This window comes from Pseudophryne corroboree, chromosome 9 (genome assembly GCF_028390025.1).
Source record: "Pseudophryne corroboree isolate aPseCor3 chromosome 9, aPseCor3.hap2, whole genome shotgun sequence".
Taxonomy (NCBI): domain Eukaryota; kingdom Metazoa; phylum Chordata; class Amphibia; order Anura; family Myobatrachidae; genus Pseudophryne; species Pseudophryne corroboree.
The window spans coordinates 302,643,677-302,666,737 of NC_086452.1; the positions used below are offsets into that span (position 1 = coordinate 302,643,677).

Sequence of the window (23,061 nt, forward strand, 5' to 3'; positions counted from 1 at the left end):
TTCATTTATGTACCAGTAGTTAGAAGTAGAAAAGTACTAACAGAAACCACAAAGCTCATCTACAGCCACACTACACTGGATACAAACAATCTCATCTGATCTTGGAAGCTAAGCAGTGTTGGGCCTGTTTAGTACTTTGGTGGGAGACCACCTGGGAATACGAGGTGCTGTAGGTATTTTCATACTGCCAACACCGTTCTGTTGATGCATTCCATTTTCAAAATTATTCATTTATGTACCAGTAGTTAGAAGTAGAAAAGTTCTAACAGAAACCACAAAGCTCATCTACAGCCACACTACTCTGGATACGCCCAATCTCATCTGATCTTGGAAGCTAAGCAGTGTTGGGACTGGTTAGTACTTTGATGGGAGATCACCTGGGAATACAAGGTGCTGCAGGTATTTTTATACTGCCAACACCGTTCTGTTGATGCATTCCATTTTCAAACTTATTCATTAATGTACCAGTAGCTAGAAGTAGAAAAGTACTAACAGAAACTACAAAGCTCATGTTCAGCCACACCACACTGGATACACCCAATCTCATCTGATCTTGGAAGCTAAGCAGTGTTGGGCCTGGTTAGTACTTGGATGGGAGACCACTTTGGAATACAAGGTGCTGTAGGTATTTTTATACTGCCAACACCGTTCTGTTGATGCATTCCAATTTCAATCTTATTCATTTATGTACCAGTAGTAAGAAGTAGAAAAGTTCTAACAGAAACCACAAAGCTCATCTACAGCCACACCACACTGGATACGCCCAATCTCTTCTGATCTTGGAAGCTAAGCAGTGTTGGTCCTGGTTAGTTCTCGGATGGGAGATCACCTGGCAATACAAGGTGCTTTAGGTTTTTTACACTGCCAACACAGTTCTGTTGATGCATTCCATTTTCAATCTTATTCATTTATGTACCAGTATATAGAAGTAGAAAAGTTCTAACAGAAACCACAAAGCTCATCTACAGCGACAACACACTGGAAACGCCCAATCTCATCTGATGTTGGAAGTTTAGAAGTGTTGGGCCTGGTTAGTACTTGGATGTGAGACAACCTGGGAACACAAGGTGCTGTAGGTTTTTTTTTAAACTGCCAACACCATTCTGTTGATGCATTCTATTTTAAAACGTATTCAGTTATGTACCAGTAGCTAGAAGTAGAAAAGTTCTAACAGAAACCGCAAAGCTCATCTACAGCCACACCACACTGGATACGCTCAATCTCATCTGATCTTGAAAACTAAGCAGTGCTGGGTCTGGTTAGAATTTGGATGGGAAACCTCCTGGGAATGCACGGTGCTGCAGATATTTTTATACTGCCAACTCCGTTCTGTTGATGCATTCCATTTTCAAACTTTTTCATTTATTTACCAGTAGTTAGAAGTAGAAAAGTTCTAACAGAAACCACAAAGCTCATCTACAGCCACACCACACTGGAAACGCCCAATCTCGTCTGATCTTGGAAGCTAAGCAGTGTTGGGCTTGGTTAGTACTTGGATGGGAGACAGCCTAGGAACACAAGGTGCTGTAGGTTTTTTTTATACTGCCATAACCATTCTGTTGATGCATTCTATTTTCAAACGTATTCAGTTATGTACCAGTAGCTAGAAGTAGAAAAGTTCTAACAGAAACCGCAAAGCTCATCTACAGCCACACCACACTGGATACGCTCAATCTCATCTGATCTTGGAAACTAAGCAGTGCTGGGCCTGATAAGAATTTGGATGGGAAACCTCCTGGGAATGCACAGTGCTGCAGATATTTTTATACTGCCAACTCCGTTCTGTTGATGCATTCCATTTTCAAACTTTTTCATTTATTTACCAGTAGTTAGAAGTAGAAAAGTTCTAACAGAAACCACAAAGCTCATCTACAGCCACACCACACTGGAAACGTCCAATCTCATCTGATCTTGGAAGCTAAGCAGTGTTGGGCCTGGTAAGTACTTGGATGGGAGACCACCTGGGAATACAAGGTGTTGTAGGTATTTTTATACTGCCAACACCGTTTTGTTGATGCATTCCATTTTCAAACTTATTCATTTATGTACCAGTAGCTATAAGTAGAAAAGTTCTAACAAAAATCACAAAGCTCATCTACAGCCACACCACACTGGATACGCCCAATCTCATCTGATCTTGAAAGCTAAGAAGTGTTGGGCCTGGTTAGTACTCGGATGGGAGACCACCTGGAAATACATGGTGCTGTAGGTGTTTTTATACTGCCAACACCATTCTATTGATGCATTCCTTTTTCAAACGTATTCATTTATGTACCAGTAGTTAGAAGTAGAAAAGTTCTAACAGAAACCTAAAAGCTTATCTACAGCCACACCACACTGGATTCACCCAATCTCATCTGATCTTGGAAGCTAAGAAGTGTTGGGCCTGGTTAGTACTTGAATGGGAGACAACCTGGGAATACAAGGTGCTGGAGTTATTTTTATACTGCCAGCACCATTCTGTTGATGCATTCCATTTTCAAACTGATTCATTTATGTACCAGTAGCTAGAAGTAGAAAAGTTCTAACAGAAACCGCAAAGTTCATCTACAGCCACACCACACTGGATACGCCCAATCTCATCTGATCTTGGAAACTAAGCAGTGCTGAACCTGGTTAGTATTTGGGTGGGAAACCACCTGGGAATGCAAGGTGCTGCAGATATTTTTATACTGCCAACTCCGTTCTGTTGAGGCATTCCATTTTCAAACTTTTTCATTTATTTACCAGTAGTTAGAAGTAGAAAAGTTCTAACAGAAACCACAAAGATTATCTACAGCCACACCACACTGGATACGCCCAATCTCATCTGATCTTGGAAGCTAAGCAGTGTTGGGCTTGGATGGGAGACCACCTGGGAATACAAGGTGCTGCAGGTATTTTTATACTGCCAACACCGTTCTGTTGATGCATTCCATTTTCAAACTTATTCATTTATGTACCAGTAGTTAGAAGTAGAAAAGTACTAACAGAAACCACCAAACTCATCTACAGCCAGACTACACTGGATACGAACAATCTCATCTAATCTTGGAAGCTAAGCAGTGTTGGGCCTGTTTAGTACTTTGGTGGGAGACCACCTGGGAATATGAGGTGCTGTAGGTATTTTTATACTGCCAACACCGTTCTGTTGATGCATTCCATTTTCAAACGTATTCATTTATGTACCAGTAGTTAGAAGTAGAAAAGTTCTAACAGAAACCACAAAGCTCATCTACAGCCACACAACACTGGATACGCCCAATCTCATCTGATCTTGGAAGCTAAGCAGTGTTGGGACTGGTTAGTACTTTGATGGGAGATCACCTGGGAATACAAGGTGCTGCAGGTATTTTTATACTGCCAACACCGTTCTGTTGATGCATTCCATTTTCAAACTTATTCATTAATGTACCAGTAGCTAGAAGTAGAAAAGTTCTAACAGAAACCACAAAGCTCATCTTCAGCCACACCACACTGGATACACCCAATCTCATCTGATCTTGGAAGCTAAGCAGTGTTGGGCCTGGTTAGTACTTGGATGGGAGACCACCTGGGAATACAAGGTGCTGTAGGTATTTTTATACTGCCAACACCGTTCTGTTGATGCATTCCAATTTCAATCTTATTCATTTATGTACCAGTAGTTAGAAGTAGAAAAGTTCTAACAGAAACCACAAAGCTCATCTACAGCCACACCACACTGGATACGCCCAATCTCTTCTGATCTTGGAAGCTAAGCAGTGTTGGGCCTGGTTAGTTTTTGGATGGGAGACCACCTGGCAATACAAGGTGCTGTAGGTTTTTTTATACTGCCAACACCGTTCTGTTGATGCATTCCATTTTCAATCTTATTCATTTATGTACCAGTAGATAGAAGTAGAAAAGTTCTAACAGAAACCACAAAGCTCATCTACAGCCACAACACACTGGATACGCCCAATCTTATCTGATGTTGGAAGTTTAGAAGTGTTGGGCCTGGTTAGTACTTGGATGTGAGACAACCTGGGAACACAAGGTGCTGTAGGTTTTTTTTATACTGCCAACACCATTCTGTTGATGCATTCTATTTTCAAACGTATTCAGTTATGTACCAGTAGCTAGAAGTAGAAAAGTTCTAACAGAAACCACAAAGCACATCTACAGCCACACCACACTGGACACGCCCAATCTCATCTGATCTTGGAAGCTAAGCAGTGTTGGGCCTGTTTAGTACTTGGCTGGGAGACCACCAGGGAATATGAGGTGCTGTAGGTATTTTTATACTGCCAACACCGTTCTGTTGATGTATTCCATTTTCAAAATTATTCATTTATGTACCAGTAGTTAGAAGTAGAAAAGTTCAAACAAAAACCACAAAGCTCATCTGCAGCCACACCACACTGGATACGCCCAATCTCATCTGATCTTGGAAACTTAGCAGTGTTGGGCCTGGTTAGTACTTGGATGGGAGACCACCTGGCAATACAAGGTGCTGTAGGTATTTTTATACTGCCAATACGGTACTGTTGATGCATTCTATTTTCAAACTTATTCATTTATGTACCATTAGTTAGAAGTAGAAAAGTTCTAATAGAAACCACAAAGCTCATCTACAGCCACACAACACTGGATACGCCCAATCTCATCTGATCTTGGAAGCTAAGCAGTGTTGTGACTGGTTAATACTTTGATGGGAGATCACCTGGGAATACAAGGTGCTGCAGGTATTTTTATACTGCCAATACCGTACTGTTGATGCATTCCATTTTCAAACTTATTCATTTATGTACCAGTAGTTAGAAGTAGAAAAGTTCTAAATCGAAACCACAAAGCTCATGTTCAGCCACACCACACTGGATACGCCCAATCTCATCTGATCTTGGAAGCTTAGCAGTGTTGGGCCTGGTTAGTACTTGGATGGGAGACCACCTGGCAATACAAGGTGCTGTAGGTATTTTTATACTGCCAATACCGTACTGTTGATGCATTCCATTTTCAAACTTATTCATTTATGTACCATTAGTTAGAAGTAGAAAAGTTCTAATAGAAACCACAAAGCTCATCTACAGCCACACCACACTGGATACGCCCAATCTCATCTGATCTTGGAAGCTAAGCAGTGTTGGGCCTGGTTAGTACTTAGATGGGAGAACACCTGGGAATACAAGGTGCTGTATGTATTTTTATACTGCCAACACCGTTCTGTTGATGCATTCCATTTTCAAACTTATTCATTTGTATACCAGTAGCTATAAGTAGAAAAGTTCTAACAGAAAACACAAAGCTCATCTACAGCCACACCACACTGGATACGCCCAATCTCATCTGATCTTGAAAGCTAAGAAGTGTTGGGCCTGGTTAGTACTCGCATGGGAGACCACCTGGAAATACAAGGTGCTGTAGGTGTTTTTATACTGCCAACACCATTCTATTGATGCATTCCCTTTTCAAACGTATTCATTTATGTACCAGTAGTTAGAAGTAGAAAAGTTCTAACAGAAACCTCAAAGCTTATCTACAGCCACAACACACTGGATACACCCAATATCATCTGATCTTGGAAGCTAAGAAGTTTTGGGCCTGGTTAGTAATTGGATGGGAGACAACCTGGGAATGCAAGGTGCTGGAGTTATTTTTATACTGCCAACACCATTCTGTTGATGCATTCCATTTTCAAACTTTTTCCTTTATTTACCAGTAGTTAGAAGAAGAAAAGTTCTAACAGAAACCACAAAGATTATCTACAGCTACAGCCACACCACACTTGATACGCCCAATCTCATCTGATCTTGGAAGCTAAACAGTGTTGGGCTTGGTTAGTACTTGGATGGGAGACCACCTGGGAATACAAGGTGCTGCAGGTATTTTTATACTGCCAACACCGTTCTGTTGATGCATTCCATTTTCAAACTTATTCATTTATGTACCAGTAGTTAGAAGTAGAAAAGTACTAACAGAAACCACAAAGCTCATCTACAGCCATACTACACTGGATACGAACAATTTCATCTGATCTTGGAAGCTAAGCAGTGTTGGGCCTGGTTAGTACTTGGATGGGAGACCACCTGGGAATACAAGGTGCTGTAGGTATTTTTATACTGCCAACACCATTCTGTTGATGCATTCCATTTTCAAACTTATTCATTTGTGTACCAGTAGCTATAAGTAGAAAAGTTCTAACAGAAAACACAAAGCTTATCTACAGCCACACCACACTGGATATGCCCAATCTCATCTGATCTTGAAAGCTAAAAAGTGTTGGGCCTGGTTAGTACTCGGATGGGAGACCACCTGGAAATACAAGGTGCTGTAGGTGTTTTTATACTGCCAACACCATTCTATTGATGCATTCCATTTTCAAAGTTATTCATTTACGTACCAGTAGTTAGAAGTAGAAAAGTTCTAACAAAAATCACAAAGCTCATCTACAGCCACACCACACTGGATACGACCAATCTCATCTGATCTTGGAAGCTTAACAGTGTTCGGCCTGGTTAGTACTTGGATGGGAGACCACCTGGCAATACAAGGTGCTGTAGGTATTTTTATACTGCCTATACCGTACTGTTGATGCATTCCATTTTCAAACTTATTAATTTATGTACCATTAGTTAGAAGTAGAAACGTTCTAACAAAAACCACAAAGCTCATCTGCAGCCACACCACACTGGATACGCCCAATCTCATCTGATCTTGAAAGCTAAGCAGTGTTGGGCCTGGTTAGTACTTGGATGGGAGACCACCTGGGAATACAAAGTGCTGTAGGTATTTTTGTACTGCCAACACAGTTCTGTTGATGCATTCCATTTTCAAACTTATTCATTTATGTACCAGTAGTTAGAAGTAGAAAAGTTCTAACAAAAATCAAAAAAGCTCATCTACAGCCACACCACACTGGATACGCCCAATCTCATCTGATCTTGGAAGCTTAGCAGTATTGGGCCTGGTTAGTACTTGGATGGGAGACTACCTGGCAATAAAAGGTGCTGTAGGTATTTTTATACTGCCAATACCGTACTGTTGATGCATTCCATTTTCAAACTTATTCATTTATGTACCATTAGTTAGAAGTAGAAAAGTTCTAATAGAAACCACAAAGCTCATCTACAGGCGCACCACACTGGATACGCCCAATCTCATCTGTTCTTGGAAGCTAAGCAGTGTTGGGCCTGGTTAGTACTTAGATGGGAGACAACCTGGGAATACAAGGTGCTGTAGGTATTTTTATACTGCCAATACCGTTCTGTTGATGCATTCCATTTTCAAACTTATTCATTTATGTACCATTAGTTAGAAGTAGAAAAGTTCTAATAGAAACCACAAAGCTTATCTACAGCCACACCACACTGGATACGCCCGATCTCATCTGATCTTGGAAGCTAAGCAGTGTTGGGCCTGGTTAGTACTTGGATGGGAGACAACCTGGGAATACAAGGTGCTGGAGTTATTTTTATACTGCCAACACCATTCTGTTGATGCATTCCATTTTCAAACTTATTCATTTATGTACCAGTAGCTAGAAGTAGAAAAGTTCTAACAGAAACTACAAAGTTAATCTACAGCCACACCACACTGGATACGCCCAATCTCATCTGATCTTGGAAGCTAAGCAGTATTGGGTTTGGTTAGTACTTGGATGGGAGACCACCTGGGAATACAAGGTGCTGCAGGTATTTTTATACTGCCAACACCGTTCTGTTGATGCATTCCATTTTCAAATTTATTAATTTATGTACCAGTAGTTAGAAGTAGAAAAGTACTAACAGAAACCACAAAGCTCATCTACAGCCACACTACACTGGATACGAACAATCTCATCTGATCTTGGAAGATAAGCAGTGTTGGGCCTGTTTAGTACTTTGGTGGGAGACCACCTGGGAATACGAGGTGCTGTAGGTATTTTTATACTGCCAACACCGTTCTGTTGATGCATTCCATTTTCAAAATTATTCATTTATGTACCAGTAGTTAGAAGTAGAAAAGTTCTAACAGAAACCACAAAGCTCACCTACAGCCACACAACTCTGGATATGCCCAATCTCATCTGATCTTGGAAGCTAAGCAGTGTTGAGACTGGTTAGTACTTTGATGGGAGATCACCTGGGAATACAAGGTGCTGCAGGTATTTTTATACTGCCAACACCGTTCTGTTGATGCATTCCATTTTCAAACTTATTCATTAATGTACCAGTAGCTAGAAGTAGAAAAGTTCTAACAGAAACCACAAAGCTCATGTTCAGCCACACCACACTGGATACACCCAATCTCATCTGATCTTGGAAGCTAAGCAGTGTTGGGCCTGGTTAGTACTTGGATGGGAGACCACTTTGGAATACAAGGTGCTGTAGGTATTTTTATACTGCCAACACCGTTCTGTTGATGCATTCCAATTTCAATCTTATTCATTTATGTACCAGTAGTTAGAAGTAGAAAAGTTCTAACAGAAAACACAAAGCTCATCTACAGCCACACCACACTGGATACGCCCAATCTCATCTGATCTTGAAAGCTAAGAATTGTTGGGCCTGGTTAGTACTTGGATGCGAGACCACCTGGAAACACAAGGTGCTGTAGGTGTTTTTATACTGCCAACACCATTCTATTGATGCATTCCTTTTTCAAACGTATTCATTTATGTACCAGTAGTTAGAAGTAGAAAAGTTCTAACAGAAACCTCAAAGCTTATCTACAGCCACAACACACTGGATACACCCAATATCATCTGATCTTGGAAGCTAAGAAGTGTTGGGCCTGGTTAGTACTTGGATGGGAGACAACCTGGGAATACAAGGTGCTGGAGTTATTTTTATACTGCCAACACCATTCTGTTGATGCATTCCATTTTCAAACTTATTCATTTATGTACCAGTAGCTAGAAGTAGAAAAGTTCTAACAGAAACCGCAAAGTTCATCTACAGCCACACCACACTGGATACGCCCAATCTCATCTGATCTTGGAAGCTAAGCAGTATTGGGCTTGCTTAGTACTTGGATGGGAGACCACCTGGGAATACAAGGTGCTGTAGGTATTTTTATACTGCCAACACCGTTCTGTTGATGCATTCCATTTTCAAACTTATTCATTTATGTACCAGTAGTTAGAAGTAGAAAAGTTCTAACAGAAACCGCAAAGCTCATCTACAGCCACACCACACTGGATACGCTCAATCTCATCTGATCTTGGAAACTAAGCAGTGCTGGGCCTGATTAGAATTTGGATGGGAAACCTCCTGGGAATGCACGGTGCTGCAGATATTTTTATACTGCCAACTCCGTTCTGTTGATGCATTCCATTTTCAAACTTTTTCATTTATTTACCAGTAGTTAGAAGTAGAAAAGTTCTAACAGAAACCACAAAGCTCATCTACAGCCACACCACACTGGAAACGCCCAATCTCATCTGATCTTGGAAGCTAAGCAGTGTTGGGCCTGTTTAGTACTTGGTTGGGAGGCCACCTGGGAATTTGAGGTGCTGTAGGTATTTTTATACTGCCAACACCGTTCTGTTGATGCATTCCATTTTCAAAAGTATTCATTTATGTACCAGTAGTTAGAAGTAGAAAAGTTCTAACAAAAACCATAAAGCTCATCTGCAGCCACACCACACTGGATACGCCCAATCTCATCTGATCTTGGAAGCTAAGCAGTGTTGGGCCTGGTAAGTACTTTGATGGGAGACCACCTGGGAATACAAGGTGCTGTAGGCATTTTTATACTGCCAACACCGTTCTGTTGATGCATTCCATTTTCAAACTTATTCATTTATGTACCAGTAGTTAGAAGTAGAAAAGTTCTAACAAAAATCACAAAGCTCATCTACAGCCACACCACACTGGATACGACCAATCTCATCTGATCTTGGAAGCTTAGCAGTGTTGGGCCTGGTTAGAACTTGGATGGGAGACCACCTGGCAATACAAGGTGCTGTAGGTATTTTTATACTGCCAATACCGTACTGTTGATGCATTCCATTTTCAAACTTATTCATTTATGTACCAGTAGTTAGAAGTAGAAAAGTTCTAAATAGAAACCACAAAGCTCATCTACAGCCACACCACACTGGATACGCCCAATCTCATCTGATCTTGGAAGCTTAGCAGTGTTGGGCCTGGTTAGTACATGGATGGGAGACCACCTGGCAATACAAGGTGCTGTAGGTATTTTTATACTGCCAATACCGTACTGTTGATGCATTCCATTTTCAAACTTATTCATTTGTGTACCAGTAGCTATAAGTAGAAAAGTTCTAACAGAAAACACAAAGCTCATCTACAGCCACACCACACTGGATACGCCCAATCTCATCTGATCTTGAAAGTTAAGAATTGTTGGGCCTGGTTAGTACTCGGATGGGAGACCACCTGGAAGTACAAGGTGCTGTAGGTGTTTTTATACTGCCAACACCATTCTATTGATGCATTCCTTTTTCAAACGTATTCATTTATGTACCAGTAGTTAGAAGTAGAAAAGTTCTAACAGAAACCTCAAAGCTTATCTACAGCCACCACACACTGGATACACCCAATATCATCTGATCTTGGAAGCTAATAAGTGTTGGGCCTGGTTAGTACTTGGATGGGAGACAACCTGGGAATACAAGGTGCTGGAGTTATTTTTATACTGCCAACACCATTCTGTTGATGCATTCCATTTTCAAACTTATTCATTTATGTACCAGTAGCTAGAAGTAGAAAAGTTCTAACAGAAACCACAAAGTTAATCTACTGCCACACCTCACTGGATACGCCCAATCTCATCTGATCTTGGAAGCTAAGCAGTATTGGGTTTGGTTAGTACTTGGATGGGAGACCACCTGGGAATACAAGGTGCTGCAGGTATTTTTATACTGCCAACACCGTTCTGTTGATGCATTCCATTTTCAAATTTATTCATTTATGTACCAGTAGTTAGAAGTAGAAAAGTACTAACAGAAACCACAAAGCTCATCTACAGCCACACTACACTGGATACAAACAATCTCATCTGATCTTGGAAGCTAAGCAGTGTTGGGCCTGTTTAGTACTTTGGTGGGAGACCACCTGGGAATACGAGGTGCTGTAGGTATTTTCATACTGCCAACACCGTTCTGTTGATGCATTCCATTTTCAAAATTATTCATTTATGTACCAGTAGTTAGAAGTAGAAAAGTTCTAACAGAAACCACAAAGCTCATCTACAGCCACACTACTCTGGATACGCCCAATCTCATCTGATCTTGGAAGCTAAGCAGTGTTGGGACTGGTTAGTACTTTGATGGGAGATCACCTGGGAATACAAGGTGCTGCAGGTATTTTTATACTGCCAACACCGTTCTGTTGATGCATTCCATTTTCAAACTTATTCATTAATGTACCAGTAGCTAGAAGTAGAAAAGTACTAACAGAAACTACAAAGCTCATGTTCAGCCACACCACACTGGATACACCCAATCTCATCTGATCTTGGAAGCTAAGCAGTGTTGGGCCTGGTTAGTACTTGGATGGGAGACCACTTTGGAATACAAGGTGCTGTAGGTATTTTTATACTGCCAACACCGTTCTGTTGATGCATTCCAATTTCAATCTTATTCATTTATGTACCAGTAGTAAGAAGTAGAAAAGTTCTAACAGAAACCACAAAGCTCATCTACAGCCACACCACACTGGATACGCCCAATCTCTTCTGATCTTGGAAGCTAAGCAGTGTTGGTCCTGGTTAGTTCTCGGATGGGAGATCACCTGGCAATACAAGGTGCTTTAGGTTTTTTACACTGCCAACACAGTTCTGTTGATGCATTCCATTTTCAATCTTATTCATTTATGTACCAGTATATAGAAGTAGAAAAGTTCTAACAGAAACCACAAAGCTCATCTACAGCGACAACACACTGGAAACGCCCAATCTCATCTGATGTTGGAAGTTTAGAAGTGTTGGGCCTGGTTAGTACTTGGATGTGAGACAACCTGGGAACACAAGGTGCTGTAGGTTTTTTTTTAAACTGCCAACACCATTCTGTTGATGCATTCTATTTTAAAACGTATTCAGTTATGTACCAGTAGCTAGAAGTAGAAAAGTTCTAACAGAAACCGCAAAGCTCATCTACAGCCACACCACACTGGATACGCTCAATCTCATCTGATCTTGAAAACTAAGCAGTGCTGGGTCTGGTTAGAATTTGGATGGGAAACCTCCTGGGAATGCACGGTGCTGCAGATATTTTTATACTGCCAACTCCGTTCTGTTGATGCATTCCATTTTCAAACTTTTTCATTTATTTACCAGTAGTTAGAAGTAGAAAAGTTCTAACAGAAACCACAAAGCTCATCTACAGCCACACCACACTGGAAACGCCCAATCTCGTCTGATCTTGGAAGCTAAGCAGTGTTGGGCTTGGTTAGTACTTGGATGGGAGACAGCCTAGGAACACAAGGTGCTGTAGGTTTTTTTTATACTGCCATAACCATTCTGTTGATGCATTCTATTTTCAAACGTATTCAGTTATGTACCAGTAGCTAGAAGTAGAAAAGTTCTAACAGAAACCGCAAAGCTCATCTACAGCCACACCACACTGGATACGCTCAATCTCATCTGATCTTGGAAACTAAGCAGTGCTGGGCCTGATAAGAATTTGGATGGGAAACCTCCTGGGAATGCACAGTGCTGCAGATATTTTTATACTGCCAACTCCGTTCTGTTGATGCATTCCATTTTCAAACTTTTTCATTTATTTACCAGTAGTTAGAAGTAGAAAAGTTCTAACAGAAACCACAAAGCTCATCTACAGCCACACCACACTGGAAACGTCCAATCTCATCTGATCTTGGAAGCTAAGCAGTGTTGGGCCTGGTAAGTACTTGGATGGGAGACCACCTGGGAATACAAGGTGTTGTAGGTATTTTTATACTGCCAACACCGTTTTGTTGATGCATTCCATTTTCAAACTTATTCATTTATGTACCAGTAGCTAGAAGTAGAAAAGTTCTAACAAAAATCACAAAGCTCATCTACAGCCACACCACACTGGATACGCCCAATCTCATCTGATCTTGAAAGCTAAGAAGTGTTGGGCCTGGTTAGTACTCGGATGGGAGACCACCTGGAAATACATGGTGCTGTAGGTGTTTTTATACTGCCAACACCATTCTATTGATGCATTCCTTTTTCAAACGTATTCATTTATGTACCAGTAGTTAGAAGTAGAAAAGTTCTAACAGAAACCTAAAAGCTTATCTACAGCCACACCACACTGGATTCACCCAATCTCATCTGATCTTGGAAGCTAAGAAGTGTTGGGCCTGGTTAGTACTTGAATGGGAGACAACCTGGGAATACAAGGTGCTGGAGTTATTTTTATACTGCCAGCACCATTCTGTTGATGCATTCCATTTTCAAACTGATTCATTTATGTACCAGTAGCTAGAAGTAGAAAAGTTCTAACAGAAACCGCAAAGTTCATCTACAGCCACACCACACTGGATACGCCCAATCTCATCTGATCTTGGAAACTAAGCAGTGCTGAACCTGGTTAGTATTTGGGTGGGAAACCACCTGGGAATGCAAGGTGCTGCAGATATTTTTATACTGCCAACTCCGTTCTGTTGAGGCATTCCATTTTCAAACTTTTTCATTTATTTACCAGTAGTTAGAAGTAGAAAAGTTCTAACAGAAACCACAAAGATTATCTACAGCCACACCACACTGGATACGCCCAATCTCATCTGATCTTGGAAGCTAAGCAGTGTTGGGCTTGGATGGGAGACCACCTGGGAATACAAGGTGCTGCAGGTATTTTTATACTGCCAACACCGTTCTGTTGATGCATTCCATTTTCAAACTTATTCATTTATGTACCAGTAGTTAGAAGTAGAAAAGTACTAACAGAAACCACCAAACTCATCTACAGCCAGACTACACTGGATACGAACAATCTCATCTAATCTTGGAAGCTAAGCAGTGTTGGGCCTGTTTAGTACTTTGGTGGGAGACCACCTGGGAATATGAGGTGCTGTAGGTATTTTTATACTGCCAACACCGTTCTGTTGATGCATTCCATTTTCAAACGTATTCATTTATGTACCAGTAGTTAGAAGTAGAAAAGTTCTAACAGAAACCACAAAGCTCATCTACAGCCACACAACACTGGATACGCCCAATCTCATCTGATCTTGGAAGCTAAGCAGTGTTGGGACTGGTTAGTACTTTGATGGGAGATCACCTGGGAATACAAGGTGCTGCAGGTATTTTTATACTGCCAACACCGTTCTGTTGATGCATTCCATTTTCAAACTTATTCATTAATGTACCAGTAGCTAGAAGTAGAAAAGTTCTAACAGAAACCACAAAGCTCATCTTCAGCCACACCACACTGGATACACCCAATCTCATCTGATCTTGGAAGCTAAGCAGTGTTGGGCCTGGTTAGTACTTGGATGGGAGACCACCTGGGAATACAAGGTGCTGTAGGTATTTTTATACTGCCAACACCGTTCTGTTGATGCATTCCAATTTCAATCTTATTCATTTATGTACCAGTAGTTAGAAGTAGAAAAGTTCTAACAGAAACCACAAAGCTCATCTACAGCCACACCACACTGGATACGCCCAATCTCTTCTGATCTTGGAAGCTAAGCAGTGTTGGGCCTGGTTAGTTTTTGGATGGGAGACCACCTGGCAATACAAGGTGCTGTAGGTTTTTTTATACTGCCAACACCGTTCTGTTGATGCATTCCATTTTCAATCTTATTCATTTATGTACCAGTAGATAGAAGTAGAAAAGTTCTAACAGAAACCACAAAGCTCATCTACAGCCACAACACACTGGATACGCCCAATCTTATCTGATGTTGGAAGTTTAGAAGTGTTGGGCCTGGTTAGTACTTGGATGTGAGACAACCTGGGAACACAAGGTGCTGTAGGTTTTTTTTATACTGCCAACACCATTCTGTTGATGCATTCTATTTTCAAACGTATTCAGTTATGTACCAGTAGCTAGAAGTAGAAAAGTTCTAACAGAAACCACAAAGCACATCTACAGCCACACCACACTGGACACGCCCAATCTCATCTGATCTTGGAAGCTAAGCAGTGTTGGGCCTGTTTAGTACTTGGCTGGGAGACCACCAGGGAATATGAGGTGCTGTAGGTATTTTTATACTGCCAACACCGTTCTGTTGATGTATTCCATTTTCAAAATTATTCATTTATGTACCAGTAGTTAGAAGTAGAAAAGTTCAAACAAAAACCACAAAGCTCATCTGCAGCCACACCACACTGGATACGCCCAATCTCATCTGATCTTGGAAACTTAGCAGTGTTGGGCCTGGTTAGTACTTGGATGGGAGACCACCTGGCAATACAAGGTGCTGTAGGTATTTTTATACTGCCAATACGGTACTGTTGATGCATTCTATTTTCAAACTTATTCATTTATGTACCATTAGTTAGAAGTAGAAAAGTTCTAATAGAAACCACAAAGCTCATCTACAGCCACACAACACTGGATACGCCCAATCTCATCTGATCTTGGAAGCTAAGCAGTGTTGTGACTGGTTAATACTTTGATGGGAGATCACCTGGGAATACAAGGTGCTGCAGGTATTTTTATACTGCCAATACCGTACTGTTGATGCATTCCATTTTCAAACTTATTCATTTATGTACCAGTAGTTAGAAGTAGAAAAGTTCTAAATCGAAACCACAAAGCTCATGTTCAGCCACACCACACTGGATACGCCCAATCTCATCTGATCTTGGAAGCTTAGCAGTGTTGGGCCTGGTTAGTACTTGGATGGGAGACCACCTGGCAATACAAGGTGCTGTAGGTATTTTTATACTGCCAATACCGTACTGTTGATGCATTCCATTTTCAAACTTATTCATTTATGTACCATTAGTTAGAAGTAGAAAAGTTCTAATAGAAACCACAAAGCTCATCTACAGCCACACCACACTGGATACGCCCAATCTCATCTGATCTTGGAAGCTAAGCAGTGTTGGGCCTGGTTAGTACTTAGATGGGAGACCACCTGGGAATACAAGGTGCTGTATGTATTTTTATACTGCCAACACCGTTCTGTTGATGCATTCCATTTTCAAACTTATTCATTTGTATACCAGTAGCTATAAGTAGAAAAGTTCTAACAGAAAACACAAAGCTCATCTACAGCCACACCACACTGGATACGCCCAATCTCATCTGATCTTGAAAGCTAAGAAGTGTTGGGCCTGGTTAGTACTCGTATGGGAGACCACCTGGAAATACAAGGTGCTGTAGGTGTTTTTATACTGCCAACACCATTCTATTGATGCATTCCCTTTTCAAACGTATTCATTTATGTACCAGTAGTTAGAAGTAGAAAAGTTCTAACAGAAACCTCAAAGCTTATCTACAGCCACAACACACTGGATACACCCAATATCATCTGATCTTGGAAGCTAAGAAGTTTTGGGCCTGGTTAGTAATTGGATGGGAGACAACCTGGGAATGCAAGGTGCTGGAGTTATTTTTATACTGCCAACACCATTCTGTTGATGCATTCCATTTTCAAACTTTTTCCTTTATTTACCAGTAGTTAGAAGAAGAAAAGTTCTAACAGAAACCACAAAGATTATCTACAGCTACAGCCACACCACACTTGATACGCCCAATCTCATCTGATCTTGGAAGCTAAACAGTGTTGGGCTTGGTTAGTACTTGGATGGGAGACCACCTGGGAATACAAGGTGCTGCAGGTATTTTTATACTGCCAACACCGTTCTGTTGATGCATTCCATTTTCAAACTTATTCATTTATGTACCAGTAGTTAGAAGTAGAAAAGTACTAACAGAAACCACAAAGCTCATCTACAGCCATACTACACTGGATACGAACAATTTCATCTGATCTTGGAAGCTAAGCAGTGTTGGGACTGGTTAGTACTTTAATGGGAGATCACCTGGGAATACAAGGTGCTGCAGGTATTTTTATACTGCCAACACCATTCTGTTGATGCATTCCATTTTCAAACTTATTCATTAATGTACCAGTAGCTAGAAGTAGAAAAGTTCTAACAGAAACCGCAAAGCTCATGTTCAGCCACACCACACTGGATACACCCAATCTCATCTGATCTTGGAAGCTAAGCAGTGTTGGGCCTGGTTAGTACTTGGATGGGAGACCACCTGGGAATACAAGGTGCTGTAGGTATTTTTATACTGCCAACACCGTTCTGTTGATGCATTTCAATTTCAATCTTATTCATTTATGTACCAGTAGTTAGAAGTAGAAAAGTTCTAACAGAAACCACAAAGCTCATCTACAGCCACACCACACTGGGTACGCCCAATCTCTTCTGATCTTGGAAGCTAAGCAGTGTTGGTCCTGGTTAGTTCTTGGATGGGAGACCACCTGGCAATACAAGGTGCTGTAGGTTTTTTATACTGCCAACACCGTTCTGTTGATGCATTCTATTTTCAATCTTATTCATTTATGTACCAGTAGACAGAAGTAGAAAAGTTCTAACAGAAACCACAAAGCTCATCTACAGCCACAACACACTGGAAACGCCCAATCTCATCTGATGTTGGAAGTTTAGAAGTGTTGGGCCTGGTTAGTACTTGGATGTGAGACAACCTGGGAACACAAGGTGCTGTAGGTTTTTTTTTATACTGCCAACACCATTCTGTTGATGCATTCTATTTTAAAACGTATTCAGTTATGTACAAGTAGCTAGAAGTAGAAAAGTTCTAACAGAAACCGCAAAGCTCATCTACAGCCACACCACACTGGATACACCCAATATCATCTGATCTTGAAAACTAAGCAGTGCTGGGTCTGGTTAGAATTTGGATGGGAAACCTCCTGGGAATGCACGGTGCTGCAGATATTTTTATACTGCCAACTCCGTTCTGTTGATGCATTCCATTTTTAAACTTTTTCATTTATTTACCTGTAGTTAGAAGTAGAAAAGTTCTAACAGAAACCACAAAGCTCATCTACAGCCACACCACACTGGAAACGCCCAATCTTGTCTGATCTTGGAAGCTAAGCAGTGTTGGGCTTGGTTAGTACTTGGATGTGAGACAACCTGGGAACACAAGGTGCTGTAGGTTTTTTTATACTGCCAACACCATTCTGTTGATGCATTCTATTTTCAAACGTATTCAGTTATGTACCAGTAGTTAGAAGTAGAAAAGTTCTAACAGAAACCACAAAGCTCATCTACAGCCACACCACACTGCAAACGCCCAATCTCATCTGATCTTGGAAGCTAAGCAGTGTTGGGCCTGTTTAGTACTTGGGTGGGAGACCACCTGGGAATATGAGGTGCTGTAGGTATTTTTATACTGCCAACACCGTTCTGTTGATGCATTCCATTTTCAAAAATATTCATTTATGTACCAGTAGTTAGAAGTAGAAAAGTTCTAACAAAAACCACAAAGCTCATCTGCAGCCACACAACACTGGATACGCCCAATCTCATTTGATCTTGGAAGCTAAGCAGTGTTGGGACTGGTTAGTACTTTGATGGGAGATCACCTGGGAATACAAGGTGCTGCAGGTATTTTTATACTGCCAACACCGTTCTGTTGATGCATTCCATTTTCAAACTTATTCATTAATGTACCAGTAGCTAGAAGTAGAAAAGTTCTAACAGAAACCACAAAGCTCATCTTCAGCCACACCACACTGGATACACCCAATCTCATCTGATCTTGGAAGCTAAGCAGTGTTGGGCCTGGTTAGTACTTGGATGGGAGACCACCTGGCAATACAAGGTGCTGTAGGTATTTTTATACTGCCAACACCGTTCTGTTGATGCATTCCAATTTCAATCTTATTCATTTATGTACCAGTAGTTAGAAGTAGAAAAGTTCTAACAGAAACCACGAAGCTCATCTACAGCCACACCACACTGGATACGCCCAATCTCTTCTGATCTTGGAAGCTAAGCAGTGTTGGGCCTGGTTAGTTTTTGGATGGGAGACCACCTGGCAATACAAGGTGCTGTAGGTTTTTTTATACTGCCAACACCGTTCTGTTGATGCATTCCATTTTCAATCTTATTCATTTATGTACCAGTAGATAGAAGTAGAAAAGTTCTAACAGAAACCGCAAAGCCCATCTACAGCCACACCACACTGGATACGCTCAATCTCATCTGATCTTGGAAATTAATCATTGCTGGGCCTGGTTAGAATTTGGATGGGAAACCTCCTGGGAATGCACGGTGCTGCAGATATTTTTATACTGCCAACTCCATTCTGTTGATGCATTCCATTTTCTAACTTTTTTATTAATTTACCAGTAGTTAGAAGTAGAAATGTTCTAACAGAAACCACAAAGCAAATCTACAGCCACACCACACTGGACACGCCCAATCTCATCTGATCTTGGAAGCTAAGCAGTGTTGGGCCTGTTTAGTACTTGGCTGGGAGACCACCTGGGAATATGAGGTGCTGTAGGTATTTTTATACTGCCAACACCGTTCTGTTGATGTATTCCATTTTCAAAATTATTCATTTATGTACCAGTAGTTAGAAGTAGAAAAGTTCTAACAAAAACCACAAAGCTCATCTGCAGCCACACCACACTGGATACGCCCAATCTCATCTGATCTTGGAAACTTAGCAGTGTTGGGCCTGGTTAGTACTTGGATGGGAGACCACCTGGCAATACAAGGTGCTGTAGGTATTTTTATACTGCCAATACCGTACTGTTGATGCATTCTATTTTCAAACTTATTCATTTATGTACCATTAGTTAGAAGTAGAAAAGTTCTAATAGAAACCACAAAGCTCATCTACAGCCACACAACACTGGATACGCCCAATCTCATCTGATCTTGGAAGCTAAGCAGTGTTGGGACTGGTTAGTACTTTGATGGGAGATCACCTGGGAATACAAGGTGCTGCAGGTATTTTTATACTGCCAATACCGTACTGTTGATGCATTCCATTTTTAAACTTATTCATTTATGTACCATTAGTTAGAAGTAGAAAAGTTCTAATAGAAACCACAAAGCTCATCTACAGCCACACCACACTGGATACGCCCAATCTCATCTGATCTTGGAAGCTAAGCAGTGTTGGGCCTGGTTAGTACTTAGATGGGAGACCACCTGGGAATACAAGGTGCTGTATGTATTTTTATACTGCCAACACCGTTCTGTTGATGCATTCCATTTTCAAACTTATTCATTTGTATACCAGTAGCTATAAGTAGAAAAGTTCTAACAGAAAACACAAAGCTCATCTACAGCCACACCACACTGGATACGCCCAATCTCATCTGATCTTGAAAGCTAAGAAGTGTTGGGCCTGGTTAGTACTCGCATGGGAGACCACCTGGAAATACAAGGTGCTGTAGGTGTTTTTATACTGCCAACACCATTCTATTGATGCATTCCCTTTTCAAACGTATTCATTTATGTACCAGTAGTTAGAAGTAGAAAAGTTCTAACAGAAACCTCAAAGCTTATCTACAGCCACAACACACTGGATACACCCAATATCATCTGATCTTGGAAGCTAAGAAGTTTTGGGCCTGGTTAGTAATTGGATGGGAGACAACCTGGGAATGCAAGGTGCTGGAGTTATTTTTATACTGCCAACACCATTCTGTTGATGCATTCCATTTTCAAACTTTTTCCTTTATTTACCAGTAGTTAGAAGAAGAAAAGTTCTAACAGAAACCACAAAGATTATCTACAGCTACAGCCACACCACACTTGATACGCCCAATCTCATCTGATCTTGGAAGCTAAACAGTGTTGGGCTTGGTTAGTACTTGGATGGGAGACCACCTGGGAATACAAGGTGCTGCAGGTATTTTTATACTGCCAACACCGTTCTGTTGATGCATTCCATTTTCAAACTTATTCATTTATGTACCAGTAGTTAGAAGTAGAAAAGTACTAACAGAAACCACAAAGCTCATCTACAGCCATACTACACTGGATACGAACAATTTCATCTGATCTTGGAAGCTAAGCAGTGTTGGGACTGGTTAGTACTTTAATGGGAGATCACCTGGGAATACAAGGTGCTGCAGGTATTTTTATACTGCCAACACCATTCTGTTGATGCATTCCATTTTCAAACTTATTCATTAATGTACCAGTAGCTAGAAGTAGAAAAGTTCTAACAGAAACCGCAAAGCTCATGTTCAGCCACACCACACTGGATACACCCAATCTCATCTGATCTTGGAAGCTAAGCAGTGTTGGGCCTGGTTAGTACTTGGATGGGAGACCACCTGGGAATACAAGGTGCTGTAGGTATTTTTATACTGCCAACACCGTTCTGTTGATGCATTTCAATTTCAATCTTATTCATTTATGTACCAGTAGTTAGAAGTAGAAAAGTTCTAACAGAAACCACAAAGCTCATCTACAGCCACACCACACTGGGTACGCCCAATCTCTTCTGATCTTGGAAGCTAAGCAGTGTTGGTCCTGGTTAGTTCTTGGATGGGAGACCACCTGGCAATACAAGGTGCTGTAGGTTTTTTATACTGCCAACACCGTTCTGTTGATGCATTCTATTTTCAATCTTATTCATTTATGTACCAGTAGACAGAAGTAGAAAAGTTCTAACAGAAACCACAAAGCTCATCTACAGCCACAACACACTGGAAACGCCCAATCTCATCTGATGTTGGAAGTTTAGAAGTGTTGGGCCTGGTTAGTACTTGGATGTGAGACAACCTGGGAACACAAGGTGCTGTAGGTTTTTTTTTATACTGCCAACACCATTCTGTTGATGCATTCTATTTTAAAACGTATTCAGTTATGTACAAGTAGCTAGAAGTAGAAAAGTTCTAACAGAAACCGCAAAGCTCATCTACAGCCACACCACACTGGATACACCCAATATCATCTGATCTTGAAAACTAAGCAGTGCTGGGTCTGGTTAGAATTTGGATGGGAAACCTCCTGGGAATGCACGGTGCTGCAGATATTTTTATACTGCCAACTCCGTTCTGTTGATGCATTCCATTTTTAAACTTTTTCATTTATTTACCTGTAGTTAGAAGTAGAAAAGTTCTAACAGAAACCACAAAGCTCATCTACAGCCACACCACACTGGAAACGCCCAATCTTGTCTGATCTTGGAAGCTAAGCAGTGTTGGGCTTGGTAAGTACTTGGATGTGAGACAACCTGGGAACACAAGGTGCTGTAGGTTTTTTTATACTGCCAACACCATTCTGTTGATGCATTCTATTTTCAAACGTATTCAGTTATGTACCAGTAGTTAGAAGTAGAAAAGTTCTAACAGAAACCACAAAGCTCATCTACAGCCACACCACACTGCAAACGCCCAATCTCATCTGATCTTGGAAGCTAAGCAGTGTTGGGCCTGTTTAGTACTTGGGTGGGAGACCACCTGGGAATATGAGGTGCTGTAGGTATTTTTATACTGCCAACACCGTTCTGTTGATGCATTCCATTTTCAAAAATATTCATTTATGTACCAGTAGTTAGAAGTAGAAAAGTTCTAACAAAAACCACAAAGCTCATCTGCAGCCACACAACACTGGATACGCCCAATCTCATTTGATCTTGGAAGCTAAGCAGTGTTGGGACTGGTTAGTACTTTGATGGGAGATCACCTGGGAATACAAGGTGCTGCAGGTATTTTTATACTGCCAACACCGTTCTGTTGATGCATTCCATTTTCAAACTTATTCATTAATGTACCAGTAGCTAGAAGTAGAAAAGTTCTAACAGAAACCACAAAGCTCATCTTCAGCCACACCACACTGGATACACCCAATCTCATCTGATCTTGGAAGCTAAGCAGTGTTGGGCCTGGTTAGTACTTGGATGGGAGACCACCTGGCAATACAAGGTGCTGTAGGTATTTTTATACTGCCAACACCGTTCTGTTGATGCATTCCAATTTCAATCTTATTCATTTATGTACCAGTAGTTAGAAGTAGAAAAGTTCTAACAGAAACCACGAAGCTCATCTACAGCCACACCACACTGGATACGCCCAATCTCTTCTGATCTTGGAAGCTAAGCAGTGTTGGGCCTGGTTAGTTTTTGGATGGGAGACCACCTGGCAATACAAGGTGCTGTAGGTTTTTTTATACTGCCAACACCGTTCTGTTGATGCATTCCATTTTCAATCTTAT

General features: G+C 41.0%; 18 non-coding genes and 68 pseudogenes across 18 annotated transcripts; all 86 read left to right on the plus strand.

The window, feature by feature from the left end:
• Positions 1 to 57: 57 nt before the first annotated feature.
• On the plus strand, positions 58 to 176 carry LOC134960450 (5S ribosomal RNA; annotated as a pseudogene).
• A 107-nt stretch (positions 177 to 283) lies between these two features.
• Positions 284 to 402, plus strand: LOC134962479 (5S ribosomal RNA; annotated as a pseudogene).
• A 107-nt stretch (positions 403 to 509) lies between these two features.
• Positions 510 to 628, plus strand: LOC134959803 (5S ribosomal RNA; annotated as a pseudogene).
• A 107-nt stretch (positions 629 to 735) lies between these two features.
• On the plus strand, positions 736 to 854 carry LOC134964520 (5S ribosomal RNA; annotated as a pseudogene).
• A 560-nt stretch (positions 855 to 1,414) lies between these two features.
• On the plus strand, positions 1,415 to 1,533 carry LOC134960340 (5S ribosomal RNA; annotated as a pseudogene).
• Positions 1,534 to 1,867: 334 nt separating this feature from the next.
• LOC134962728 (5S ribosomal RNA) lies at positions 1,868 to 1,986 on the plus strand. Its single transcript, XR_010188057.1, has one exon. It is a non-coding gene; the product is annotated as a 5S ribosomal RNA (ribosomal RNA).
• Positions 1,987 to 2,093: 107 nt separating this feature from the next.
• LOC134963245 (5S ribosomal RNA) lies at positions 2,094 to 2,211 on the plus strand (annotated as a pseudogene).
• A 108-nt stretch (positions 2,212 to 2,319) lies between these two features.
• On the plus strand, positions 2,320 to 2,437 carry LOC134964263 (5S ribosomal RNA; annotated as a pseudogene).
• Positions 2,438 to 2,545: 108 nt separating this feature from the next.
• Positions 2,546 to 2,663, plus strand: LOC134959037 (5S ribosomal RNA; annotated as a pseudogene).
• A 323-nt stretch (positions 2,664 to 2,986) lies between these two features.
• LOC134963009 (5S ribosomal RNA) lies at positions 2,987 to 3,105 on the plus strand (annotated as a pseudogene).
• A 107-nt stretch (positions 3,106 to 3,212) lies between these two features.
• LOC134962867 (5S ribosomal RNA) lies at positions 3,213 to 3,331 on the plus strand (annotated as a pseudogene).
• Positions 3,332 to 3,438: 107 nt separating this feature from the next.
• LOC134964088 (5S ribosomal RNA) lies at positions 3,439 to 3,557 on the plus strand. Its single transcript, XR_010188182.1, has one exon. It is a non-coding gene; the product is annotated as a 5S ribosomal RNA (ribosomal RNA).
• A 107-nt stretch (positions 3,558 to 3,664) lies between these two features.
• On the plus strand, positions 3,665 to 3,783 carry LOC134960581 (5S ribosomal RNA; annotated as a pseudogene).
• A 334-nt stretch (positions 3,784 to 4,117) lies between these two features.
• On the plus strand, positions 4,118 to 4,236 carry LOC134962692 (5S ribosomal RNA). The gene has a single exon (XR_010188054.1). It is a non-coding gene; the product is annotated as a 5S ribosomal RNA (ribosomal RNA).
• A 107-nt stretch (positions 4,237 to 4,343) lies between these two features.
• Positions 4,344 to 4,462, plus strand: LOC134962295 (5S ribosomal RNA; annotated as a pseudogene).
• A 107-nt stretch (positions 4,463 to 4,569) lies between these two features.
• LOC134964694 (5S ribosomal RNA) lies at positions 4,570 to 4,688 on the plus strand (annotated as a pseudogene).
• Positions 4,689 to 4,796: 108 nt separating this feature from the next.
• LOC134962562 (5S ribosomal RNA) lies at positions 4,797 to 4,915 on the plus strand (annotated as a pseudogene).
• Positions 4,916 to 5,022: 107 nt separating this feature from the next.
• Positions 5,023 to 5,141, plus strand: LOC134960008 (5S ribosomal RNA; annotated as a pseudogene).
• Positions 5,142 to 5,248: 107 nt separating this feature from the next.
• Positions 5,249 to 5,366, plus strand: LOC134963924 (5S ribosomal RNA; annotated as a pseudogene).
• Positions 5,367 to 5,706: 340 nt separating this feature from the next.
• LOC134960384 (5S ribosomal RNA) lies at positions 5,707 to 5,825 on the plus strand (annotated as a pseudogene).
• A 107-nt stretch (positions 5,826 to 5,932) lies between these two features.
• Positions 5,933 to 6,051, plus strand: LOC134960395 (5S ribosomal RNA; annotated as a pseudogene).
• Positions 6,052 to 6,158: 107 nt separating this feature from the next.
• LOC134964142 (5S ribosomal RNA) lies at positions 6,159 to 6,276 on the plus strand (annotated as a pseudogene).
• Positions 6,277 to 6,384: 108 nt separating this feature from the next.
• On the plus strand, positions 6,385 to 6,503 carry LOC134963960 (5S ribosomal RNA; annotated as a pseudogene).
• A 107-nt stretch (positions 6,504 to 6,610) lies between these two features.
• LOC134959830 (5S ribosomal RNA) lies at positions 6,611 to 6,729 on the plus strand (annotated as a pseudogene).
• A 108-nt stretch (positions 6,730 to 6,837) lies between these two features.
• On the plus strand, positions 6,838 to 6,956 carry LOC134963413 (5S ribosomal RNA; annotated as a pseudogene).
• A 108-nt stretch (positions 6,957 to 7,064) lies between these two features.
• Positions 7,065 to 7,182, plus strand: LOC134964485 (5S ribosomal RNA; annotated as a pseudogene).
• Positions 7,183 to 7,289: 107 nt separating this feature from the next.
• LOC134963023 (5S ribosomal RNA) lies at positions 7,290 to 7,407 on the plus strand (annotated as a pseudogene).
• Positions 7,408 to 7,515: 108 nt separating this feature from the next.
• On the plus strand, positions 7,516 to 7,634 carry LOC134960775 (5S ribosomal RNA; annotated as a pseudogene).
• Positions 7,635 to 7,741: 107 nt separating this feature from the next.
• Positions 7,742 to 7,860, plus strand: LOC134961160 (5S ribosomal RNA; annotated as a pseudogene).
• A 107-nt stretch (positions 7,861 to 7,967) lies between these two features.
• Positions 7,968 to 8,086, plus strand: LOC134964603 (5S ribosomal RNA; annotated as a pseudogene).
• Positions 8,087 to 8,193: 107 nt separating this feature from the next.
• Positions 8,194 to 8,312, plus strand: LOC134959804 (5S ribosomal RNA; annotated as a pseudogene).
• A 107-nt stretch (positions 8,313 to 8,419) lies between these two features.
• On the plus strand, positions 8,420 to 8,537 carry LOC134958963 (5S ribosomal RNA; annotated as a pseudogene).
• A 334-nt stretch (positions 8,538 to 8,871) lies between these two features.
• LOC134964439 (5S ribosomal RNA) lies at positions 8,872 to 8,990 on the plus strand. Its single transcript, XR_010188215.1, has one exon. It is a non-coding gene; the product is annotated as a 5S ribosomal RNA (ribosomal RNA).
• Positions 8,991 to 9,323: 333 nt separating this feature from the next.
• Positions 9,324 to 9,442, plus strand: LOC134961966 (5S ribosomal RNA). Its single transcript, XR_010187985.1, has one exon. It is a non-coding gene; the product is annotated as a 5S ribosomal RNA (ribosomal RNA).
• Positions 9,443 to 9,549: 107 nt separating this feature from the next.
• LOC134963320 (5S ribosomal RNA) lies at positions 9,550 to 9,668 on the plus strand. Its single transcript, XR_010188112.1, has one exon. It is a non-coding gene; the product is annotated as a 5S ribosomal RNA (ribosomal RNA).
• A 107-nt stretch (positions 9,669 to 9,775) lies between these two features.
• LOC134963677 (5S ribosomal RNA) lies at positions 9,776 to 9,894 on the plus strand (annotated as a pseudogene).
• Positions 9,895 to 10,002: 108 nt separating this feature from the next.
• Positions 10,003 to 10,121, plus strand: LOC134961478 (5S ribosomal RNA; annotated as a pseudogene).
• A 107-nt stretch (positions 10,122 to 10,228) lies between these two features.
• LOC134964189 (5S ribosomal RNA) lies at positions 10,229 to 10,346 on the plus strand (annotated as a pseudogene).
• A 334-nt stretch (positions 10,347 to 10,680) lies between these two features.
• On the plus strand, positions 10,681 to 10,799 carry LOC134962010 (5S ribosomal RNA; annotated as a pseudogene).
• A 107-nt stretch (positions 10,800 to 10,906) lies between these two features.
• Positions 10,907 to 11,025, plus strand: LOC134960451 (5S ribosomal RNA; annotated as a pseudogene).
• A 107-nt stretch (positions 11,026 to 11,132) lies between these two features.
• Positions 11,133 to 11,251, plus strand: LOC134962480 (5S ribosomal RNA; annotated as a pseudogene).
• A 107-nt stretch (positions 11,252 to 11,358) lies between these two features.
• Positions 11,359 to 11,477, plus strand: LOC134959805 (5S ribosomal RNA; annotated as a pseudogene).
• A 107-nt stretch (positions 11,478 to 11,584) lies between these two features.
• LOC134964521 (5S ribosomal RNA) lies at positions 11,585 to 11,703 on the plus strand (annotated as a pseudogene).
• Positions 11,704 to 12,037: 334 nt separating this feature from the next.
• On the plus strand, positions 12,038 to 12,156 carry LOC134964626 (5S ribosomal RNA; annotated as a pseudogene).
• Positions 12,157 to 12,263: 107 nt separating this feature from the next.
• Positions 12,264 to 12,382, plus strand: LOC134960341 (5S ribosomal RNA; annotated as a pseudogene).
• Positions 12,383 to 12,490: 108 nt separating this feature from the next.
• Positions 12,491 to 12,609, plus strand: LOC134958903 (5S ribosomal RNA; annotated as a pseudogene).
• A 107-nt stretch (positions 12,610 to 12,716) lies between these two features.
• Positions 12,717 to 12,835, plus strand: LOC134962742 (5S ribosomal RNA). Its single transcript, XR_010188059.1, has one exon. It is a non-coding gene; the product is annotated as a 5S ribosomal RNA (ribosomal RNA).
• A 107-nt stretch (positions 12,836 to 12,942) lies between these two features.
• LOC134963246 (5S ribosomal RNA) lies at positions 12,943 to 13,060 on the plus strand (annotated as a pseudogene).
• Positions 13,061 to 13,168: 108 nt separating this feature from the next.
• Positions 13,169 to 13,286, plus strand: LOC134964264 (5S ribosomal RNA; annotated as a pseudogene).
• Positions 13,287 to 13,394: 108 nt separating this feature from the next.
• Positions 13,395 to 13,513, plus strand: LOC134963709 (5S ribosomal RNA; annotated as a pseudogene).
• A 322-nt stretch (positions 13,514 to 13,835) lies between these two features.
• On the plus strand, positions 13,836 to 13,954 carry LOC134963010 (5S ribosomal RNA; annotated as a pseudogene).
• Positions 13,955 to 14,061: 107 nt separating this feature from the next.
• On the plus strand, positions 14,062 to 14,180 carry LOC134962868 (5S ribosomal RNA; annotated as a pseudogene).
• A 107-nt stretch (positions 14,181 to 14,287) lies between these two features.
• On the plus strand, positions 14,288 to 14,406 carry LOC134964212 (5S ribosomal RNA). Its single transcript, XR_010188194.1, has one exon. It is a non-coding gene; the product is annotated as a 5S ribosomal RNA (ribosomal RNA).
• Positions 14,407 to 14,513: 107 nt separating this feature from the next.
• Positions 14,514 to 14,632, plus strand: LOC134960582 (5S ribosomal RNA; annotated as a pseudogene).
• Positions 14,633 to 14,966: 334 nt separating this feature from the next.
• LOC134962704 (5S ribosomal RNA) lies at positions 14,967 to 15,085 on the plus strand. Its single transcript, XR_010188055.1, has one exon. It is a non-coding gene; the product is annotated as a 5S ribosomal RNA (ribosomal RNA).
• A 107-nt stretch (positions 15,086 to 15,192) lies between these two features.
• LOC134962297 (5S ribosomal RNA) lies at positions 15,193 to 15,311 on the plus strand (annotated as a pseudogene).
• Positions 15,312 to 15,418: 107 nt separating this feature from the next.
• LOC134964695 (5S ribosomal RNA) lies at positions 15,419 to 15,537 on the plus strand (annotated as a pseudogene).
• Positions 15,538 to 15,645: 108 nt separating this feature from the next.
• On the plus strand, positions 15,646 to 15,764 carry LOC134962564 (5S ribosomal RNA; annotated as a pseudogene).
• Positions 15,765 to 15,871: 107 nt separating this feature from the next.
• Positions 15,872 to 15,990, plus strand: LOC134960919 (5S ribosomal RNA). The gene has a single exon (XR_010187829.1). It is a non-coding gene; the product is annotated as a 5S ribosomal RNA (ribosomal RNA).
• A 107-nt stretch (positions 15,991 to 16,097) lies between these two features.
• Positions 16,098 to 16,215, plus strand: LOC134963916 (5S ribosomal RNA; annotated as a pseudogene).
• A 340-nt stretch (positions 16,216 to 16,555) lies between these two features.
• On the plus strand, positions 16,556 to 16,674 carry LOC134960385 (5S ribosomal RNA; annotated as a pseudogene).
• A 107-nt stretch (positions 16,675 to 16,781) lies between these two features.
• Positions 16,782 to 16,900, plus strand: LOC134964650 (5S ribosomal RNA; annotated as a pseudogene).
• A 107-nt stretch (positions 16,901 to 17,007) lies between these two features.
• Positions 17,008 to 17,126, plus strand: LOC134962249 (5S ribosomal RNA). The gene has a single exon (XR_010188011.1). It is a non-coding gene; the product is annotated as a 5S ribosomal RNA (ribosomal RNA).
• Positions 17,127 to 17,233: 107 nt separating this feature from the next.
• Positions 17,234 to 17,352, plus strand: LOC134962672 (5S ribosomal RNA; annotated as a pseudogene).
• A 106-nt stretch (positions 17,353 to 17,458) lies between these two features.
• Positions 17,459 to 17,577, plus strand: LOC134958904 (5S ribosomal RNA; annotated as a pseudogene).
• A 335-nt stretch (positions 17,578 to 17,912) lies between these two features.
• On the plus strand, positions 17,913 to 18,031 carry LOC134962395 (5S ribosomal RNA; annotated as a pseudogene).
• A 107-nt stretch (positions 18,032 to 18,138) lies between these two features.
• On the plus strand, positions 18,139 to 18,257 carry LOC134960043 (5S ribosomal RNA). The gene has a single exon (XR_010187691.1). It is a non-coding gene; the product is annotated as a 5S ribosomal RNA (ribosomal RNA).
• A 107-nt stretch (positions 18,258 to 18,364) lies between these two features.
• Positions 18,365 to 18,483, plus strand: LOC134961457 (5S ribosomal RNA; annotated as a pseudogene).
• Positions 18,484 to 18,590: 107 nt separating this feature from the next.
• Positions 18,591 to 18,709, plus strand: LOC134959118 (5S ribosomal RNA). The gene has a single exon (XR_010187194.1). It is a non-coding gene; the product is annotated as a 5S ribosomal RNA (ribosomal RNA).
• A 107-nt stretch (positions 18,710 to 18,816) lies between these two features.
• LOC134960583 (5S ribosomal RNA) lies at positions 18,817 to 18,935 on the plus strand (annotated as a pseudogene).
• A 107-nt stretch (positions 18,936 to 19,042) lies between these two features.
• On the plus strand, positions 19,043 to 19,161 carry LOC134958897 (5S ribosomal RNA; annotated as a pseudogene).
• A 107-nt stretch (positions 19,162 to 19,268) lies between these two features.
• Positions 19,269 to 19,387, plus strand: LOC134960560 (5S ribosomal RNA). Its single transcript, XR_010187778.1, has one exon. It is a non-coding gene; the product is annotated as a 5S ribosomal RNA (ribosomal RNA).
• A 107-nt stretch (positions 19,388 to 19,494) lies between these two features.
• LOC134962299 (5S ribosomal RNA) lies at positions 19,495 to 19,613 on the plus strand (annotated as a pseudogene).
• Positions 19,614 to 19,720: 107 nt separating this feature from the next.
• On the plus strand, positions 19,721 to 19,839 carry LOC134962869 (5S ribosomal RNA; annotated as a pseudogene).
• A 107-nt stretch (positions 19,840 to 19,946) lies between these two features.
• On the plus strand, positions 19,947 to 20,065 carry LOC134960931 (5S ribosomal RNA). Its single transcript, XR_010187830.1, has one exon. It is a non-coding gene; the product is annotated as a 5S ribosomal RNA (ribosomal RNA).
• Positions 20,066 to 20,172: 107 nt separating this feature from the next.
• LOC134963926 (5S ribosomal RNA) lies at positions 20,173 to 20,290 on the plus strand (annotated as a pseudogene).
• Positions 20,291 to 20,630: 340 nt separating this feature from the next.
• On the plus strand, positions 20,631 to 20,749 carry LOC134960386 (5S ribosomal RNA; annotated as a pseudogene).
• Positions 20,750 to 20,856: 107 nt separating this feature from the next.
• On the plus strand, positions 20,857 to 20,975 carry LOC134964651 (5S ribosomal RNA; annotated as a pseudogene).
• A 107-nt stretch (positions 20,976 to 21,082) lies between these two features.
• Positions 21,083 to 21,201, plus strand: LOC134962261 (5S ribosomal RNA). Its single transcript, XR_010188012.1, has one exon. It is a non-coding gene; the product is annotated as a 5S ribosomal RNA (ribosomal RNA).
• A 107-nt stretch (positions 21,202 to 21,308) lies between these two features.
• LOC134962673 (5S ribosomal RNA) lies at positions 21,309 to 21,427 on the plus strand (annotated as a pseudogene).
• Positions 21,428 to 21,533: 106 nt separating this feature from the next.
• On the plus strand, positions 21,534 to 21,652 carry LOC134958905 (5S ribosomal RNA; annotated as a pseudogene).
• Positions 21,653 to 21,987: 335 nt separating this feature from the next.
• LOC134962782 (5S ribosomal RNA) lies at positions 21,988 to 22,106 on the plus strand (annotated as a pseudogene).
• Positions 22,107 to 22,213: 107 nt separating this feature from the next.
• Positions 22,214 to 22,332, plus strand: LOC134960055 (5S ribosomal RNA). Its single transcript, XR_010187692.1, has one exon. It is a non-coding gene; the product is annotated as a 5S ribosomal RNA (ribosomal RNA).
• Positions 22,333 to 22,439: 107 nt separating this feature from the next.
• LOC134961458 (5S ribosomal RNA) lies at positions 22,440 to 22,558 on the plus strand (annotated as a pseudogene).
• A 107-nt stretch (positions 22,559 to 22,665) lies between these two features.
• LOC134959119 (5S ribosomal RNA) lies at positions 22,666 to 22,784 on the plus strand. Its single transcript, XR_010187195.1, has one exon. It is a non-coding gene; the product is annotated as a 5S ribosomal RNA (ribosomal RNA).
• Positions 22,785 to 22,891: 107 nt separating this feature from the next.
• LOC134960585 (5S ribosomal RNA) lies at positions 22,892 to 23,010 on the plus strand (annotated as a pseudogene).
• The last annotated feature ends 51 nt before the right edge of the window (positions 23,011 to 23,061 follow it).